General features: G+C 38.9%; 1 protein-coding gene across 3 annotated transcripts in view; it reads left to right on the forward strand.

Annotated features, from left to right (window-relative positions):
- Positions 1–21689, forward strand: part of LIN28B (lin-28 homolog B) — a 99656-nt gene that overhangs the window by 34823 nt on the left and 43144 nt on the right. The window lies entirely within an intron of this gene.

Genomic DNA, 21689 nt, shown 5'->3' on the forward strand with positions numbered 1-21689 from the left:
GTTCATGCACGTGTTTGTCATTCATGGTGTAAGTGCAGTGCTGCAAAGCACTGTGCCACACTTACAAAGTCACTTGGATTTCATTGCCTTTGGCTGCTGATGAGTGAAGTCTGGAAGTGAGCTCTGTTCAAGACTCCTTTGAGTGACAAGTGGCTGAAGGGGTCCTCAATTTGTGTGAGAGCAAGCGGGACTGAGTCGTGTCTGTACAGGGACAGTGAAATTATGCCAGGTGCTGCATACGTGTAATGTGGGCAAACTTAGTAGATACATTAAAACATTGAGTTCTGCTTCTTGCTGATTTAACATGAAGTCAGAAGGATGTTGTATTTAATAAAAGGCTAAGGTGTGCTGTACTACAGATAGAGAGCAGTTCTACTTACTGTATGTTAGTGTTCACCCTGTCCCCAAGGAGACTGGTGAGGAGGTGATACAGATGTAAATAAATTAAGAGAGCCTTTATTTATATACATATATATGTATGTGTGTGTTTTATACATATACACATACAAATACATATACATATATATACATACATATGTAATTTCTATCAAAGTGAGTGTCCTCAACCAGCTGGGACGGGCAATGTAGGAGCTGTTTTTAATTGAGCAAAATGTATGTCCTGACATTTTAGGAAATATTTCTCTTCTACAGAGAGAGATTGCCACTGATGAATGGTGCCTGTCCAGTAGCAAATCTCTGTGTAATCGCATTTGATCAGGATCCTCACAATGAGGTTGTCTTTCATCTGTAAAATTTCAGATGGTTTGAATTTGTAGCTACTTTTCTTATAAATGCACCTATGTGTTTATTTTAGAAAGAAAAACTGATAAACTAAAAAAATTCTGTTCAAGTGCAACATGTAACTGAGAATATCATTAGACTTCTCAGTAACTTTGATTTATTGAGCGGATTAATGGTAATTGATTAAAGTAATTTTCTTTTGCCGACAATAATCTGTGTGCCTTGTGCACTGATATTACATGCACAGTCTAGGCTGATCACAAGTTGCCTTAACATAAGGCTGACCAAAGTACTTATGGATATTTCTGGTACACAAATAAGAATCAGGAGAATATCAATATTAGGCATATTGTAACAAATTAAATTATTTGGCAAATGATTCTAGCAAAGAGTGACTTGAGTGAACAAAATAGCATTTATCTTTATTTGTAAGTTGTTCTTCAATCATTATTGATTTTCAAATTTAGATAGTTATAACAGGTTGCAACACTGACATGAAAAGTAAGCCATTTTTTCCCCCAGGGATTGGGGGAGGGTATGTTGCAAACAAATGGAAAATTTAATGTAAGAAAGAATTAGCTGTGTGTAAGAAAACATTTTAAAAAGGAATATCAGTTGTGAAAGTAATATTTGAAAATCTACTATGAAATGTATATTTAATTTCCTTTTAAAGGTATTTGCATAGCACAGAGTTTTTTTATTTAACAAAATGAAACAATGTTTAACCTTTCTGAGCAAATATATATAAATCACTCTTTGCAAGAGGAAGCTGTATAAATTTCTTTTCTGTCCCATCAACTTAGCATTTGTGAACCAGCATTTTACAATAAACTCTAGATTTTTTTACAAGTAGGATATAATCCACAGTAAATAAATAATTTCCAAATTGTCGCTGGAAATTTGTGGAGGTTGGCCAAGGAAGAGCTTTTCTTTAATACCTTTTCTTTTTCTTTTTAAGTTCTCAGGTAGTGATAAGGACATGCTATTTCACGAGGGCTGAGAAAAACACTGTTTTACACTGTAGGCATTTCTGCTGGCTTTCCTTGTTTCCTTCATCTCCTGCGGGTGCCCCTCCTCCATTTTGTTTTCCTTTTTCACAAGTTTTCTGGTTGTGCTCTCTCTTGACCTCACTGTGTGAGCTTGTAGCCACACAGGACACTGGCAAGAGCAGAAAGCACTGCTGTTGGATTAAAGCAAGAGCACACAAGTCAGGAAAGAGCTTGCAAAGGCAGCAGAAGGAAAGAGGAGGTCTGCAGATTTTTTCTGTAAAATAATGCAGTAATCTTAAAACAGGGCTTGAGTTTTGTACAGATTGTTTGACATGTAATTTTGAAAGATAGCACAGCTATTTGTGAAAAATCCCTAAATAGATTTCGTTAAGATCTGTTTTTTCTCTTGTGATTTGTTATTACAATTCAGAAAAAATAAGACTAGAGAAATAAGAATAAGCACTCTCAGTCTGAAAAGACAAACAAGCACCAAATAGAAGGATTATTTTCTTTCTATTTTTTTCATGGCAAACAAGTTTCCCCAAAATAAACCTTTGAAAACCATGTGACATAATTTAAATATTAATTTGTCCCTGCAAAATAACGGCTTTTATTTATTTCTAAGATATTACATCTCTGATGTGTATAAATATGCTTTTTTATTCAGAAGTTGACCTTAACTTAGTGTTTTATAATAATGATATTTTAGAACCTTTTATTAATATATTTAACCTATTTCTTTGCATTAGTATTCCAGGTTGCATGTTTTGTAAAATAGTGTGTCCAAATACAGAATGTAAACAGAAGGTACTTGTACTTTTGTGATAAAGTGTGCTTGTTCCTGCCTAGTGAGTATATGATGAAACTGTTCAAAAGTGTTATAGAAAGTGCTTCTGGAGACAAGCATAAGAAACTTTCATTCCTCTTGTCCTTTATGTCTCCAAAGTCATACCCACCTTGAGTTTGATTTTCATCTTCCCTTTGATAGGGTTTGAACACTACCATTTGTTAACCTTGTCATACACCTGGACACCAGGGAACGTGTTCTGCACTTGGTATTTCATTTTCATGTTTATCAGTCGTGGTTCTCGGTGGGGAGAGGCATTCACAAGTTTTGTGAATATCTGATAGCAGCGTCTCCTTAATACTGTGTTCAGCGGCTTTGGGCAAGTTTTCTAAGAGAAAGGACATGCTGCATTACTTTATTTTGCTGTACCTGTTTGATTTTTACATGTCTGACTACGGATTCAGTTTCTTGGCAACTGATTGTCTGTTATATTAAAAAGTAGCACAGAGATTTCTCTCAGGATGCAGAGCTGAGCAAGGAGCACTGCTGAGCTGTGCTCACAGATACCAGGGTACCTGTTCTTGCTTGAACCAGGGCATGGGCTAGCTGTATGTAACTTCTGCAAGCACCTGCCTGACCAGGAACAGAAACTCTCCCAGTTAACAAACCAGTATTGCTCACTCTGTGGGCTTTAAGACTGCATCTAGTGATAAATAACCTTGGCTCAGGGCAGGCTGAGGCAGTGGTGATCTCCCATCGTGTGAGAGGTTGCAGGTTATTCCCTGTGTTGGTTTTTTGCCCTCCCCACAGCAACCTTTATACTGCATTTGGCACGCAGAGGAGGGCCCTGCTCCCATCAGCAGTCAGAACACAGCCACCCTGATTTTTGGGAATGGGGCAGAAGTGGGGAAGGAAAGAATGTTGCCAGATGAATGTTAAATTATATTGTGCTACCTTGCTTCAGAACCAGGGAAAGATGCCCAAGCTGTTGATTAGAGGCATGTGTGTTGCCTGAGACCGCAGAGACTTGAGCTGGGTGCACATGTGTTTGCCAGCAGATGTTGGCAGGAACCAGTGAAGCACCATGTTTGTGGTAATGGTAACATCCCTGTAATTCACACTGGTTCGTTGATTTGTTAAAAATTTATTTATCACTGTTAATGTTATCACCACCTTTAAGTTTAATAATAACAGATTGCAAAGAGGGGAATTTTGTTCCCTTTCCAAAAGGAGCAGGACACAGTAAATTTTAGAAGATGAAAGGTGCTACAGTGGGTAAATCCACACCAGGTTTAGTCTGTACCTGGTTAAGGGCAGCTGTGCAATAGGTCTCCCAGTGCACAGGTGGAATAGAGGCATTTGACAGTAGTGTGGTGGCTTGAACTGCAGGTGAAAGTGTCCTGAGCTGTGTCCTGTTTAATGTGATTGAGCAAAGTACTTGTGCCATGTGGGAGGTAACAGCAATTCACTCAGCACACGTGCAAATGCCATGTGTGGATGCACTGACTCATGTTAATGTAATTACCTCACTGTAATTGAGTTAAGTACAATTGATTTAACAGTAGTGAAGATGAGCCCACAGTTACAGTCTAAAATGTGAGTACATATTTGATTGTCAGGTTTGCTATTTCTTGCTGGAGGTTGAAATTTTTCTTCATAATACAGTGGCTGAAGAATGTGCTTAACTTTAGCCCCATCCACAGTCTGAGTGGAACTTAGGATGGTACTTTGTGTTTTCTTGCATGTATTTTCCAAATACTCTGTGAGCTATCGATCTTACACCTTTTGCAGAGCAGGAGGAATCAGCACAGTGTACTCAGCACCACTTTATTTGTCAGCTGCTGTGTAGGCTGGGTTCTGATACTGAAGTAGAATGTCTTTTCTTGTCACTCAGTTGCTTTTGGGAGGATCTCATGGCAATAATTTTTAAAGCCCCGTGGTCCGCTGCTCCACAAACTCAATCTTTTCTCAGAAATGTTCTTCATTTCCGCTTTATATTAGTTCCTAGATGCTAAGAAGCTCAACTATTTACTCAGACTTAATCCAACAGTACTTGCCATCTCTAGTTCAGTATGTTAGCACTTACTAATTCATGATTTTATAGGCACTAGAAGTGGAAGATCCTTTGAGAAAGGGGTTGAAAAAAGCTTGCCTCTTGACTGGCTCATCAGTTACTAAGTTTATCAGATCTTAATTGTATAGATTTGGTATATTATGTTAATACAAACGAATTTACTTCCCAGTGAAGTGCAAAGTAAACTTTGATTTTTTTTTTTTTAGAGGTCCTGAACTGGTCTTTGTCATTACTGATAGAAAGGCTTTGTGATATATTCAAAATTTTCCATGAAGGGTTCATCTGTGTCCCTCTGGGTTCTGACCACAGTGTGTGAATACCTGAGTGAAACATCCCACAAAGAAAAATATTTTGAAATTGCTTTTAATTACTAAACTTGATTTATCTTTTAGAGTTAAATTTAACTGATGCTCTTAGGGTCTGATTTGACATAGTTTAGCACATTTAGGTTCACTGCATCAGAAGGAGCAGCCTTACTTTCTTTGCTCTTTCTGTGCTGGCCCAGGCTCCAGCATCAAGCAGTTTAGCAAGTTAAACTTGTTTTAAAAACAAAACACACACAACCCCACCTTTTTTCTTTTTTTTTTAAAATTACATTTGTGTGGACACTGCTACCTCAATTGGTGATGATTCAGATGATTGCCAAACCTGGTACAGTGGGTGAAGGAAAGAATCTGCATTTCCAGCAGAAAAGAGCAGAAGGGAGCTTCTCCTTTTTCCTGACAAGGCCATTGTGTAAATTAAAAAATTATGTTAATGACTTTATATAATTTTAGTTGTGTTGGCTTTTCAGGAACAGTTTCTGAAAACAGGATATTCTGAAAATAGAATATTCTGTATGTATCTACACACAGATATTCATATCCTTCTCTTTGTCTACAAGTACTGATGGAATTTTGATGTAATGATGTAAGATATTAGAGATTCAGGCTGCTGTTTAAAGAGCCAACTACTTTTATTTTATGATCAGTTCATTTGCAATGGGTTGGTTTGTTTGTTTTTAAGAACAAAAATGTCATATTTGGCCAAAAACCTTGCATGGATAACTTCTTATATTAACTGTAATGGAGCAGAAAAATATCAGGAACAAGCCCACAATATTCTATACAGCTGTGATTACAGGTTGTTACAGCATAAAATACAGTTCGTATATCTTACAAATCTAAGCACATTATTAAGCATATTACTATTTCTTTATTAGAAATTCCAGTTAACCCTGAAGTTGAAGCATGTTAAGGAAGCTAAAAATAGTCTTGATGTTTAGATGATTCAGTCAGAAGAATATCCAGACTTGGGAGTAGGCTGTATCAGAAATGATGTAGTAATGCTATTTGATGTAGAAAAACACAAAACAGGTGCAGCAAGTGTTTTTTTATATGAGGTGATTAATAATGCATTCTGATGGGTGACAGTTCTTCATATTTCAGAAAAACACCACTGATGGCCATTTATCTAGTAGTGATAGTCTACACCATGAGACTTGGTGAGTGAAGCTCCTGTTGGCTGCTCTGAGTTTTATCTTGGTTTGAAGCATGGAGCCATTTTGACCAACCAAGAAAGATACCTTTTTCTATGAATTTTAAGGGCTTGGATAGTTGTTCAAACACCATTAACTGTAATTGATACCAAGCCCTGTGTGAGTCTTTGTATAAACAAGACGAGTGTTTTTGCCTTTATGTCCAACTGGGGCATGAAGGCAGAAAACCAAAGGCACCAGTGCAAGGAAAGGGACTCTTGTGACATTTGAAGTGCAAGCAATCCAGACCTTCAGCAGGCAAGCTCTGGTCTCTGTATTTATCAGAAACTTTTAACAACACTTTAAAATCTTCTCCCTTCAGCAAAATTGGTGCTCCCTAAACAGGGAAGTGTCATGTGTTAGCAAGCACTGAGGCAGGCTGCACTGGTAACCTGTCCAGCCTCTCCCAGGCTGAATCCATGACCCAGCTGCTTCCTGGCTCTGAGTCATCCTGTCTCTTGTAAAAGGATCCTGTGATGTTCCTGCTCAGCAAGTGCAACTGGGCTCATAACTGCCATTTTTTCCCTTAACAGCAATGATGTGTTAATCAGTGACCAGAAATGACCTTCAAACAGACGTATAATTTTTATAGAACTAAAAGCAACGGAGGGAAAAGCATCTTAAAATCACAAGCCACAGAACATGTGACTGAAGAGCAGTGCTATGTAATTTAATGGGCTAAGTAACACCCATTTTCTCCAGGTGGCTGTGATGGAGTCTCTTTGGGCTGGTCCATCTTTCTAGTTTCTGAGCAGGGACCCTGCCCTTTCCTTTGAGAATGACTTTTCTCATTCTTCAGAGGTAGTTTTTTCCAACTAGAAGATCCATGTTGCTTTATCCAGGATCCTAGGATTTGACCCAGTTGTTGCATGTGGCTTAGCTGGGCTGTTCTTATGAGAGCACTGCTGGAGAGCTCTCTGTCACTGTCCTGGCCATGTGCTTGCTTGACTGATCATACATAGCCAGTTCTGTGTCCTTTTCACCAGACAACAAATAGCTTTGCTACTGGTTTTGATTTTATATGTGATAAGCCTTCATTTTTATCATATCAGGCAATGAGAAATGGATTGGATAAGAGTGTTATTTCCCAGGAGAGACACCTGTGACTTAACTATCTGTGAGTACATTCACAGTATGTTTTTTTTTATGAGAAAGAAAAGTTTTTAGATGCCCATTTTTCTTCTGTGCCCTTTGGAAGACAGGACAGCAAGATTTTTAGTTTTTATAAGCTGCATGGGAAAGCAGTCAATCCCCATTGTTACTCTCTAGAAAAGTTTCTCATTCACATTAGGTTATGTCATTTGAGAAAAAATACCAGGTCTTAAAGCTGTGCTTTGATATCACTGATGATTTTTACTTCTTTAGCTCTCTTCTAAACAGCTGAATTGAAAATAGAAATATTTTACTGATATGGGACTAATTCTTGCATCTTCTGGTAGTCTTAACTTTAGTTGCTTACAGGAGGGAAACCTGAGGTCTTGAGTCTGTGAAAATCATGTATCTTCCAGCTCTGCATCCATTTTTATGGTGTCTCTTCTCTATGTATTTGAATGTCCTAACAGCCAAGCACTGCCCCTCTCTCACTTTTAAGTTTCCCATGTTTGTTGTTAACTTCAGGGGCTTATTTCTTTGAAAATACTTGATTGTGATTAATCAAGTTAATATGTGTTAACAGTAAAAAAAACCACAAAAATCAAGGCTTTAATTTTTTGTAGTCTTGACTTTGTTTTCTTGTAAACATTTTTTACAATTTCTTATCTCAAAAATATCTTGCCTGCCTATATAACAGATGTTTATGCACCTGGATACTCTGAAAAATATTCCCATGTTTACAGAACAAAGCCAGCCATAAGAAATCCCACGTGCTATATGAACTGCAGAAACCTGACAGGTGACTAATCATAAATATAATCTTATTATTTTCTTGCTTTCTTAAAATAATTATTTGCATGATCTAGTGGTCACACCTAAGTGTGGATGTGCAAAAGTATCATGTAGCTATAAGGGATTAAAACTGGTTTGCTAGTTTGTCCTTAAGATCTGTTGAATTGACCTGTTTAGGAAAGTGAGATAAATTATATCAGATTGGTCTCAAAATCAGTCACTATCCTAAGTTTTGTGTTGTTTCGTTTGGTTTTTTCTCCTGTGTCTCTGTCCATGAGCACATTTTGCTCGTGAGTGGAGTGTTTACCAAGTCTACACAGTCCTCTAGCCCATGATACTTACTGTTCTTGGAGGAGGTGGTTGTTTGTCTGTGGCTCTTTTTCTGTGCCAGTTTTCTGCCAGGGTATGGAAACATATTCCAGGTACATTTCTTGCCCATGGTGTCCACTCTCCTGCCCAGCTGTGCTGTGTCACAGTGCCTGTGAGTGCATTGCTGCACAACCTGCCAGCTCTTCATGCAGCCTCAAAGCCACTCTTGGAGAATCATTCTGTCCTCTGACATGGAAGAGGTAGTACAAAGCTTTGTCATCTTCTTCCTGCTCCATAAGGTGGTTGTCAGCTTCTGGAATGCACTACTTCTTTGTGGATACATTAGTAATGTATTTTTAGCCTTCAAAACACCTAAAAAGCAGATTTATCAGGTTCAATTTGTCAGCATAGTGAACAGAATTACAGTATGTTAGCATTTACTAATACATTGTTATTTTTTGCAAGAGCTCTACCACAAAATATTTTCTTAGACTGTGCCTGTCTAATTAGACCTACTTATTGTATTATCCAAAATTGCTGAAACATTTTTCCAGAGGAGATCATAGCATCACACTGACACCTTTGTTGGTTTTGGTTGGTGAAAAATTCTTACCTGCTTATTTGTTTATGCCTTTTGTCCTTGATATGTTCTATGAGAGCAAGTGAGACTCTCCATTGTTCACGTTCCTATGGGCTAAGGCAGGCAGGTCTGCTCACCAGCTTATCCCTGTGCACCCTCTGTACAACCCCATGGCTCTCAGGCCTCCTCTTGCATGGCAGGAGGGGCACCTACAGTCAGAATCTGTATTTCCTCCCTCCTATTGCATGGAGCCTGGATGAACCAACAACTGTTAGATCCTGATCATCCCCGTTCTTACCTGTAGCAGCGTTGAGTCCCCACCTGAAGGTGGAGATGGCTTTTGCCTGAGTGTGCAAAATCTGACTTGGATTAAAAGCTGTATTTTACCAGCTGTCCAGACCTGGTGGAAATAGAGCACAGCTATTTCATATAATAGTTTCACCTACCATCTTTTACCAAAGCCTGAGTCATTCCCACACATAGGTGATTGTTCCTGATTTACTTCCCTGCATCTTCACAGCTATTTATAGCTATAACTGAGTCAAAGACTGCACAAATGGGTGTTGGCCCATGCTCAGGTGAATCTACTGATAATCATTAGAGTTTATTTAACGAGTGCTTGAGCACTTGGTCAGAAGTCTTCCTTCTCCTGTATCTTTCTTCCTGATCCTCCTCTCTTCCTCTCCCAGTGGGAGCTGTTTCTGCAAGAACTGCTGGGCACATGCATCTGGTATAGGTTCTGCCTGGATTTAAAAAAGCCTGTGTGGTTCAATACTGCAGCATACCTGTTCTGCCGTAGTGTAGTATGGACAAGAGACATCTGCCAAACTCCAGTTACTGACAAGTCACGTTTTCTGCCAGCAAGAGCTTCCCGGCTAACCTCTATTATGCTTTGCAATGGACACTTTGTGTGGCCTAGTGTTTAATTTGGTTGCTGTTGGATTGATCAATTTGATGAAGCTAGGTTATGGAGTTGCCTTTAAGTGACATGTGTGTTTTCACATGCTCATGCACATGTGTGTGAACTGTGATAAGGGAATACTGAGTTTGTACAGTCAAGGAGGAGCACATAGATGATACTGAAGCTGAAGTCACACACCTAACAAGTCTAACCCTTTTTTATTTCTCTCACTTAAATTTGTACTCACTTGATTTTTATGGTCACCTATTACCTGCCCTCTTCCATTCCATAATGTGTTGTGCTTTCAGCTACAAATGGCTGCATCTTACATAGTAGCCAGAATATAAATGTTTTATGGTCATATGTCACTGAAAGGAGTCTAGAAAAAGAAATAATGCACAGAATTTTTTGTTTCCCACAACTCAGCTGGGTTTCTTACATTACAGTTGCTATATGATGTAGCTCTGATATTAGTATTTGGAACTTTTTCTTTCAAACAGTCCAATAAAAATAAAGCCTGGGATTTGTTTACTTCTGGTATTAAAAGCAAACAGTGCAGGGAGCAGACCACTTTTATTGGACCTGAAAAGGAATAATACAGATGGTAGAGATCTCAGGCTGCATTTTGTTTATTATGGATTTCATGTTTTTGGGGGTACTGAGCTGTTGGTGTGGGTAGGGAAGGGGAGGGGTGGAAGCTTTCACTGATGTTATGGTTGTCTGTGAGAACAGACTATTACACCAATGCAGCAAAAAGACTAAATGGAAATGTAAATATGCAGTAGTGAAAAAAATGCAATTTTGTATAGTTCTGAGTTTTTTGTCCAATATGTAGTGTAACGTTATGAGGAAGAAAAGTCTTCAGCCAGAACTAGGAGGAATAATATGGTTATGACTGATTGAATCTTACTACAGATGGGTACAATAGAAATAAATTTATTGGAAATTAAGAAAATGTAAATACTGCAAAGCCAAGTCTGGTAATTCCTTGAGCTGGAAAGGGTATCTGGAAGAGAACATTATCAATCAAATTTGTGCTTCCTTTGTCAGGCAGGATCTGTGCCCCTAACAGACAGGGAAAACCTGAGTGCCACCAGTGCCCTGTGAAACAGCAGGCTTCTAGTATTGAAAGACAGATATTGGAAAGATGTTACTAGGTGAGGCAGATAAACCACAAATGTGTGTTTGGAAGCATTTCTCCTGTGGATTGTCATTGCCTGTGTTTCACAATGAGATGTGTCTGGCGTGTCTGAGGTGTAATCAGCCCACAAAGCAAACCCGTTCAGAATTAGCAGGGTGATGCTGCTGGGTCTGCTCTCCCCCACGAGTGTTGATGGGAGCTGTGTCAGCACACTGCAAGAGGCAGGACTTGTCCTTAAGGAACCCCTTTGTGTCTTCCTGCTGCAGCTGGTCTGACCCTCTTCCAGGAGGCCTCAGAAAACATTTACATTCTTTGCCAGAGCATGCTAAAATTAGGACATAAAAATGACAGATTCAATAATGGAGTCTCAATATTTAAGTAGTGTTGTATTTTCTGCAATCTGAATTGAAGCCAATGTTATTGTCATTTGATTGATGCAGTTGCATGTATGATATTCCAGTTTCACAATTACTTCCTACCTAAATACACATATTCATAACCATAGTAATAAAACAGTATTTTAAAAGTAAAGTTTTTCAAGGATTTCTTAGTACCTCTCCAATACCTATGCTAACATTAAACAGTTTATAATTTATAATTAAAATCCTTAGCTCTCTTCCATAAAAATCACTTTAATTTGCCTTCCATTTACTTGAGAAGGGTTTTGCCTCAAATGCTCTTTTCTCATTTTTATCACTGTAAATGCAGAGGTGTTTCATTGAAACACAGGTTGTGTCTTTTGTAACAGAATATAGGTTTGATAACAAAAGTGGCTCCAAACCAACAATTTCTGTCAGTTTTTAAAATGCAGCTGTTTAGGGAATTTGTTCACAGTAAAGTTAAAAATTAGGTATTCTCCCAAATCCTAAGTTAAAAGGGCTGCTAAGTTCAAGTTACTTTTTGAATCCTCAATGCTATCTCCTCTCCCTGATGTGTATTTCTAAAAGATAGTTTAATTTGAAGTCAGCCACTCATTTCCTGACTTGTATTACTAGTTTCACTGGTATCTAGCACCTTGATTATCATGCCATGATCATCTGCCACTCCCTCCTCTCAAAAAGAAAAAGTGATTAATGTTTAAAGTATAAAATCACCTTGTGCTCGATCTTCATCCAAACCAAATGGGTTCTTTTGTTCAGATATCTGAATACCTAATAGATACTTGTAATTCTGATAAAATTTTATCAAATAAAATATAGCTGCCTAGAAGTTGGTAGAACTGATGTCATGCTAGATTATCTCATTCTAACAAAAAAAAAAATTGAGTAAATGTGTGTAACCTGCTGCACAAGAATAGCTAAGGAAGCCATAATTAAGGAATCACAGAAGTACTAAGGACCTTGAATTCTAAGTTAGGAATTGTTAATATAGTGTAAATGTTCTGTTAATTTTTCTTTTATTGTTAAGGTAAAAGGGTTTTTGTTTACAGTACAGATAATGTTGTGAAAAGAAGTAATCATCCCCAACAAAAATTTCAGCCTATTTATTGCTTGTTTTATAGGCAATATTTGAACCTCACCAATTTTGTCAGATAGTCTTGTTTTATTCTTGTATGCATGGAGACTTTGATTTTAGTAAACAAATTTTCTAACCAGTATTTTGTTTTTGTCTTTTGCTTGTATATTGGCATATTAAGTAAATAGAATTTTAAAATAGATGGTAAATATAGTTTCTGACCTCCAAATGGTTTAGCAGCATCAATGTATTGCCTGTGGATGGCTTCTTTTGTCGTTTGTGTAGGACCTTGCACAGTGCAACGTGAGTCCTTGGTGGGAAGCAAGGACACCTGTACCATAAAAGTGAAAACTATGTTTGCCCAAAAGCTGGTGAATAGTTCAAGAGAGGTGTCTGTTTACAAGATAATGGATTTTTATCTTTGAATTGCTTAGGGCATGGTTACTCTCAGTTGGCTAAAATACCAAGCATGTTCACTTACTCCCTCACTCCCTGGCTCAGAGGAGCTCTCAAGCAGACAATGTTTTTCTCTGAAGAATTAGAAGAGGCCATTGAAGCATGGAGGAGCTTTGCACTAAAGCAGCTGATGGTAGTTTTCAGAAAACATTCTCTGCAGCCTGGTCTCGGGTTTCTGAGGTGAAGTTGCAGTCACGGTGCTGCGCTGGGCTGGCAGGCTCCTGTTCTCTGCCCAGGGCCTGGAGAGGGTGGAAGTGATATGAGGACAGTTTTTCAGACTCCAGCTCGTAGGTAGCTGGGAAGGAAGAGAAAAAAGGAGGTAGGGGCAGGGGTGGACTGCCAGCATGAGCCAAGCCAGGATTTGCCTGTAAACCTTCGTTCTGCTCCCAGTACTTGACTGGGAAGAGGGAGCAGCTGGCTTGTCTGGGGCTTTGGCTACATTCCATCAGGATCCCACAACCATCCACTCTTACCTCCATCCTTACCACCCCAGAGTCCTACCTCAATTTACTGCTCACAAGTAAGATTCTTTTTGTCCTGGTTATTAGCCTGTATCTGCAAACATAACCCTGCTACCCTTGCCTTAATTTTCTGTTTCCCTTTTGGGCTGTAGAATTGTTGGTAGCTACGTGTTACACAACGCTTCAGGAGGAAAGAGGCGGGTCAGGATAACTGGGATGTGTTTTGCCATGAGAATAGGGGGAGATGGAGGTTTTGCCATGAGAATAGGAGGTTCAGGACTCCATATGTATGCTGATTTGCTGATTCATTTGTTTAAAATGCAAGGGGGTTTTAGTGTCAGCCTGTGGCTCCTGTAGCTGACCACAGTGTTAGCCATTCTTCTGTTTACCAGTGAAGTGTGAACCACTTAATTTTCTCATGTGTGGGGTTACAAAACCGTGGATGAACTGCTTTCTCAGAATTTTCCTGGTACCATTTTGCGGCTAGCATACAAATTAAAAGTTAAGAACAGCTTCCTCAGAGATGGATGTTAAGGGTCTACAGAAAGAAAACATCTCTCTCAGGCCACTTTTATGGAGAGGAAGGGAAAGGTGCATGTGCAGAGAGACATCCTGCTACATCTGAATTAGCAGATCACAATCTGGGCCTAATTTATTTTTAATTATATGCAGTGTCTTGGGGTGGTGGGAGGTGGTGAGGGAGGTAGATAAAAAACCTTTATATAGCTTAAACATCTCTTGAGATGGGGGTTGTCATTCTTGTGCGTGGGGGTATGTAGAAGAGCCCAGAAATTAAGGTCACAGACATCATAGGGCAGGCATGGAAAATAGAGGTGCTGTAGTTGTTTCTGGAAACATGGTTAATGACACCAGAAAGGTGTAGTATATCTGCAGGAAACTGTGGTTTAGGTGACATAACTCTACCATTGACTCTCTGCTTTCTACCACAGTACATTTTCAGTACTTGAAAAATGCAGCAGACTGTGACTTGTACATTGCGCCTTCCTGTGCTTTTGATTTCCACCTCTGTGGAATGATGTACACTGAACTTGGCTAATTTTTAGATCTGCTAGAAGAGAATTGTGTTTCAGTATATTCAGCGTGGTTTATAAAATGAGTCAAGTATAGCCATGCTGTGTTCTGTCCTCACTACTAGCAGGAGACATACCTGATGGGAGACCTCTTAGCCAAATCCATCTTGCAGGTTTCACTGTATTTCTATCCATTCTGGAAGAAATTAGAGCAGTGGACTTGGTGGTATTAATGGATTTTCTGGTGGCCCACTCTGGTTTTCTTCCTTCCTTTTTTTATTTTTCTTCCTCTCAGAAGAGAAAGAGAAAATGTCTAGGATTCTGTATGATACCTCCTTTCTTCGTGTAATAGATGAGCTGCAGGAGTGGCTTGTTTTGACCTTTGTGTTGGAAGTTTGTGGTTTTTTAACAGAGAGGAGGTTTGAAAAATACTATGCCTAGGTGGACACTACACAAGTATGCAGCTTTTTTTTCAGTTTATTGCACATTGTCAGGGGAAGAGGTGCACCAAAGAGTCTTGATGATGGTGTTCTTCCCTCTTGGGAAGTTTTCCACTTGTCACTAAAATGGATTGAATACCAGGATGTCTTGGAGAGTCTGGTCAGCTGGACATCAGGGCCTCATATTCTGGAAGAATAAAAATTGGGGGGTGGGGAAGAAAGAGCCTCATCCTAATGAAAATAGAAAGAAGATAATCTGCCCTCTTTATTGATTGCATGAGAGGTCATGTTTGTTTGTTCCTAATCTTTGTAGAAAAGAGCCTTCGGGTTTCTGCATTACAGCAGATGAGTATTTGGGACAGAGAAAGAGGTGGTTTCAGTTGCATGGGGTGACTGCACTTGCCTCAGGGTGGAATAGCTCAGTGGTGAGTGAAGGAAGGAAAGGGCCCCCATCCTGGGGTGTCTGTGGGGCTCCCAAAAGCAGTTCAGTCAGCTGGTGGCAAGGGAATGCTTGTGGGGAGGGAGCTTGGAGGTATTAGACCATCAGGAGACCATCAAGAGAAGATGCTTCTCAGTGGAGGAACTTCCGAGGGTCTGGGATTAATAGTGTGAGATTAAACTATCTGAGATTAATAGTGTGGTTTCTGGAGATCACTGAAGCGATGTAAGTGTTGGCAAGGTGCTGCGCAGGACAGCCTTACCTGCCATGGCTGCCCATTCACAAGGCTTCTTTTGAGATGTGCTGGTGGGTTTTTTGACTGCATAGAACTGATTCAGGGAGCAGAAACAAAGCAGAAACCTGGCACTGCCAAGGAGAGCTAAACGGTTTGCTTCCTGAGTCAACGCGAGGCTTTGGTGGGAAAAGAGGAACTTCCCTTTTGAAACTGACTGAAGTGAGTCAATTCTCTCTTGTGCCTAGTGTGACTGATGAGAAAATACTTAAACTAAGAAACGAGAGAAGAGACTGGTTTGATTTTCATGCCTGGTATTAAAGCACAGAACAAGGAAAACTGGGTAAATGAGAATTGCATATGCAGTAACATAAATGGTCAATGAAAAGGAGAAAAGGGTGAAAATTACTAGCAGAACGCTAGTTGTGTAGGTGCTACACTAACAAAAATGCACTTACTAAAGCAGGAAAAGAGGGTTAGGTGAGGAGGAAAAGCAAAAGATATGTTTAACATCCAGGCTCTTTTTATTAGTGTACAAAATCAGAGCAGCCACTGCTGGATGTGTAACCAGATACAGAGACAGCAAGAACGTGGCCAGATTGCGTTCATGGCCTGAACACAAATACTTAAAATTATGCAGAAAATTGGTAAGGTTTTATCGGTGAAGTTGGCACCTTGGAAACAAAGAGTAGCATGGACACAGTAGAATCTGTTTGGCCAAAATCACTTTGTGAAGGAATTATGAGAGACTTGTTGTAGATCTCTAGCTTAGATTTATATACAGACAACATGTCTAATACTATAATATAATAACGTGGGGTTTTTTGTATGCAACCATCAATAGCTTTCTTGAGTAGAAGTTGTGTTATTTTGGGCTTGAAAGGAATTGCTGACCCTACAGAAAATATGTTTGTTTAAAAAATGGAGGTAAAACATGAACTGTGTTTACTTGGTGTAAGTTAAATGAGATAACAGAAAGTTGTAATTATTTTAAGATACATGTGGTAAATTTAAGAGAACTGTTTAGTAAACATAGGTGAGCTGAAGTACTGAAGACTTAAATAGAGAAAAGGTTCAACTTGAAACACAAGTAAAGGAAAAGGAGAATTGTGGCAAATTACCTAATCGTTCTAGCAGAGACCCTTTTGTTGGGAGGGATAGTGTGTTGAGAAAAGGTAATGCCAAAAAGGAATAGATTATCAAAATAAATCACTTCTTGGAAGTTGTGATGGAACAAGAACTGTAAGTATTAAGCTGCGATAGAATTAATTTAAAATTCTTAAAAGTTAAAGCAGTTGATAGAAGTTTCTTAGATACATAAATTGAGAAAGAAGAAATCCTTCTGTTGTATAGGGAGGGTGGTTTTGAATTAGACAGAGCCTTTTGTTCAAAAGTTAAATAAATACCTTTGCACACTTCTCAGTAAGAAAAATAACAGTGTGGGGACAGCGACAGGATGATGAATGGAAACAAGGTTATGAACATGACTACGGTCATGGTGGAAATTCAAGACAGAAACAAATTCCAAGTAAATAAAGGTGTGAAATTGCAGTGTACCAGCTGCATGTGGTTACTGCCTACATACCAGCTCTTTCCCTACTGTAAAGTTACTTGCAGTAGCTCACCCTTTCTCATAAATACTTTATACATGTAGTGTACATGGCTCTTCCTTGTCTTGGAGCTAAAGTGCAAATCAAAAAGCTACAAAACGAGTAGTGTTTTGTAGCTTTTTGAAAGTTACTTTATGTTAAGGTTTGAAAAAAAAAGCGTAATGCTGTAGAATTTGCTTTTTTATATAGAATATTGAGGAGCACATTCTCATCTCAAAAAATTGCTGTTTCCACTGTGTATGCCCCAGAGCTCGTTGAACTTCTCTGTGAATAGATTTAGCTCACTGGAAAAACAAAAATCTATCTCTGTTTCCTCTTCCTCTTATCCTCCCCCCTTCTTTTTAAACTGAGTTTGTTTCCTGTGAGATTAGCGAGTTAAATTGGCTTATGGGGAGGACCAAAAGAAGTGCCAGATTTGGTGCAAGATAAGCCTCTAGGAGCAGGAACAAGCCCTTGAGGGTCAGCAGGAGCAGTGTTGAGGTGTTTTGCAAGTTCCCAGTCTTCAAATCCTGTGTTAGTGCACAGAGCTGCACATTGCCCTTGGAGGGGCTGTTGTTCAGGGTAGTGAATTTTGTGTTGGCTTTAGCATTCTGCCTGCGAAAATGCATGGTCTTCACAAACCTCCTACAATGAACTTTTGGTCAACAGCAAAAGTCCTCATAGCAGGACTTGTATCATGCAACTGATACTATTCTGCATGGGTTTTGGTCTAATGCAAGGGACGACACTAGTATGTATCCAGCGTAAATTGTTTTGCTTCTGGGTCCTCTCACTGTGTACCCTTGCTTTACTCAAGTGTTGGTGGCTCTTGATGGAACTCTTAAGAGGTTGTTTGGAGAGATTTTCTTACAATCTTTATTGTTGTTGAGTTTTAGAATATGCTTTCCTTCATGTCTGGATTTAATTGTAGATAATTTTGGAGGGAAAACAGTTTTCTTACTTTGGGAAACTCAGCATACTGGTGGCATCTGGTCATTGTACTAAGCAATCAATCAATCACTAGATAAAAAGGGTCAGAAATGAGAGATACAGAAAATAAACTAGGTAAGCAGAATGCCACCAAATAACTTTTCCCCCTCATCCCTCTAAAGGATTTAATGTCTGCAACAGCAGTTGTTCACAGCCCTGACTAGAAATGGCAAAGTTGTGATGAGGCACTTACTTTCCACACTTATTAAAAGTAATGCACGCATATCTGAGGCAATCAGGGCCCCTGTAATGATCCTTAATTCCAAACTTCCTTTCTTTTGTAGAGCCTGGTGAAAGCTGTAAGCACTCCCTGACACTGCCCAGGAATTGGTGTGTTTCTTTGAGGACCATTTTGCTAATACAGTTTATACTTGTTAAGGTTTGATTTTTGTTTCATAGTAGGCAATGCTTTCCATGAACTTGTGATCATGGTGTTTTTTATTCATCTTTGTTATTACCAATACTACTACGAGATTGCCAGCATTTTGGACCAAGCCATTGCTTGTAACAGAGGTGTGTGAGATATTACATTAGGGTATCTCTTTAAAAAACAAACAAACAAACAAAAAAAAAAACCCACAACAACCCCCCCCAAAAAAAAAAAAACAAAACAAAAACCAAAAACACACAAAAATCAGAAAAACCCCACCATAAATGGTCCTGTTGAATTGTCAAATTTAAAAAGAGGAAAAAAAAGCTCCAGTCTGAAACCACTGTATTGACTGTTGGTAAAAATAACAGTAAAGTCTCTGACAGCTGAAAGAGAGAAACAGGGAAAAGCATGTTGCTTTTAAGTTTTTCTCTTTGTTTGTTGGCGGTGTGCCCATACATCCCATTCAGGGCTCTAGAAATGGTTCACTGACTTGAAACTCTGCCTGCTTTTAATTGTGTCGGTTTTATTTGTTTAAGTAATGTGAGGAAAATACTGAGCTAGGTCTCTCAACATTAAATTATCAACTTTACAGACATTTTTTGTTCAACTCTTTAGACAAGTTAAGAGGGATTCAGGTTTTAGATTTGTTCTGCTGGTTTCCAAATGCCATTTTTTCACAATGGCTTTGAATTGTTTGTTACTGCACCCTCAGAGAATCTCACCATGAGCCATACATTTGCACAGTAAGTCAGACAGAACCAAATCCATGTCCAACATTGAAAAGTTGTTGAGATCTACTCAAGGAGAGAACTGTGCAAGTCATTTTGAAGTGGGTTTTTTCAACATTTTTTGTTGTTAAAAGTGCTTGAAATAAACACATGCAAAAACTGTACACCTGCATAACATGTGATTCATGAAAGCATGATTGTTGCTTTACTTAGGCTTTCAAAAGTTTAAAAATCTCTTGTAAATAAAGTGCTTTGTTTAGAAATTAACTTCTGTTGCTAACAGTGAAATGAGAAACAAACATTCTAGAATACTAATAATGCCCTGCTTTAAGTTGCAGTTTAAGCAAGTATTTATTTTGAGGTAAAGTAGAAGACAATGTTATGTGTGTCAGATATTAACCTTCTGACATTTTTAAATAATGGTGAAACTCAGGAAAAAAATGCATAACTCTTACTGAGACTTAACTGTATCTTCATTAAGCAGTAATTAAACAAGTAGACAAGCATCCATGCTGTGTTGAGTATTGCAGGAAAATAAGGGCTCGTGCCTTTGAGGTTCCCTTGTGATTAGCACCCATCTGTGTTGTATTGATTGTCTCGTTTTGGAACATTCAACTGTGTGCTTATTTTAGGACAGAATACACACTGTTCAGTTCTTTCCTTTCTTCAAGACTTCCCTGTTGGCCATAGAAGACTGAATAGTTGTGGACAGACCTAAAGATGGGCTCACGCCACAGGCAGTGTCTGTTTTTCAGTTGAGGTGTGGTGGTGTCTTCTCTCGGCACATTCTGAACTTGGATGTTTCTTCATTGTGGCAAAGATCCCCTTATTGCTATACAGGCATTTCAAAGTGGAGAGCTTGCTTGACATAATGCTGCCCACCTGGGTGGTTTGTTTCATTGGTTTGTGTACAATTGCTGTCCTCCAGTTGCATTAGTAAGAACATTTGCATATTTATTTTTTCATGCCTTAAGTTTTAATGTTTCAAAAAAGCCAAGCTAATGATTCAGGGAACAGCTATATATTTCTTCTTTCATCTGTCCCACAGCCCTTTCCATGCTATTCCCCCTACCTTTTAAATAGTGCTCAACCTCTAGCCTATAAAATCAGCAATTTGTCTTATGTTTCACACTGTTACATTTGTGTGCGAGAGCCATACTAGAACTGCACAACTGGATAAGCAAAACCAGCCTTTTTCCTAATGAGTGAAGCGGAGTTCTTGGTTACTTTTGGCTACTGAAAAATTAAAAGCACCTGAGCCATTCAGTCAGACCACCAGCAGTAGTAGTGTCTTGTGCTGGGTGCACTTGAGAGCTCAGGGTTTCAGGAATCTGAGGTATATGTTCTTTCACATGATTTCATTAAAATAAATATTCCAAATTATTTTAAAATTTATAATTTAGCCTATTAGTGCTGTGAAAAATAGACTTTGCAGTGGCACTCCTCTCCAGAAAAACAGGGAGAAGTTAAGTGACACAGGTGCCCCAAGGTAGCTCTGCTGCAGAACCAGGAACTGTAATCCTGTTCTCCAGCCTCACCAGCACTGGGTTAAGATATCAGAATCACAGGAAAGCTTAGGTTGGAAGGCTCCTCTTCATTTCATCTGGTTGGTTGAATATCTTGTTGAAATCAAGGCCTTGGATAGGGTTATTCAGTGCCCTGGTAAGATGAGTCAACTATTTCCAGCAAAGGGAACTATTACTTTGGGCTTCTTTACTTAATTCCTTTCATAGTGAGAAATTTCTCCCTGTGTCTGAAGCTAGTTTGCTCTGTAGCAGCTCAGGGGGAACTGCTCTTGCTCTTGGTCCTGTTCTTTGTGCATCGTTGTGAAGAAACCAGCTGCTCTTTGTGTGCTATGAACTGTGTAGGTGTCAGTTCTTGTGCTCTGCTAAAACAGTGTCTTGGTGCTGCAGACCTCCCATGAGTGCTTACAGGGAGCCCGTGTCAGGGATTGCCATCTGATTGTACATGTTCCTACTTGCACTTGTCAAGTAACAGATGCAAGTTGTGTGTCACTTGGCTTTTTTTGGCATGTGACTGATTTGGGATGGCACCTGCAGTGAAGATTTCCTTCTTGACTCCATGGTTCAGCCAAGTGAATGCTAGAAAATGGATTAAGAATCAGTCAGGATACATTTTTTCCTCTGAGGAATTCATGAGCAAAGGAAGCAACTATGTGTTATAACTCTCCTGAAAGACTTCTGAATGTATGGAAATTGAGGTATTTTGTAATATTCTCTGTGAGTCCACTGATTTAATTCATGTACTGTGTAATTTCTAAAATACAAGTGTACTGCAAGCACTTTATCTCCACCACCCCTAAAAACTTCCCTGTCATTTTACTTGATTATCATTTTATTTAAGAGTTTGATTAATCAGATATTTCCTGGAATGCTTGCTTACTATTGTACATCATTTGTTTGGAATTGTGATGAAAATTTTCATTTTATTAGAATCACTGGTAAGCTCCTGTTGACGTCAGCTTGTCCAAGATTTTTCTACTGCAGTGTAATATTAAAATATTTATCAGCATTTATTTCACTTGCCCTGATGATAAAAATTTCCTTTTCTAT

The sequence above is a fragment of the Passer domesticus genome, chromosome 3, assembly GCF_036417665.1.
Source record: "Passer domesticus isolate bPasDom1 chromosome 3, bPasDom1.hap1, whole genome shotgun sequence".
NCBI classification, from domain to species: domain Eukaryota; kingdom Metazoa; phylum Chordata; class Aves; order Passeriformes; family Passeridae; genus Passer; species Passer domesticus.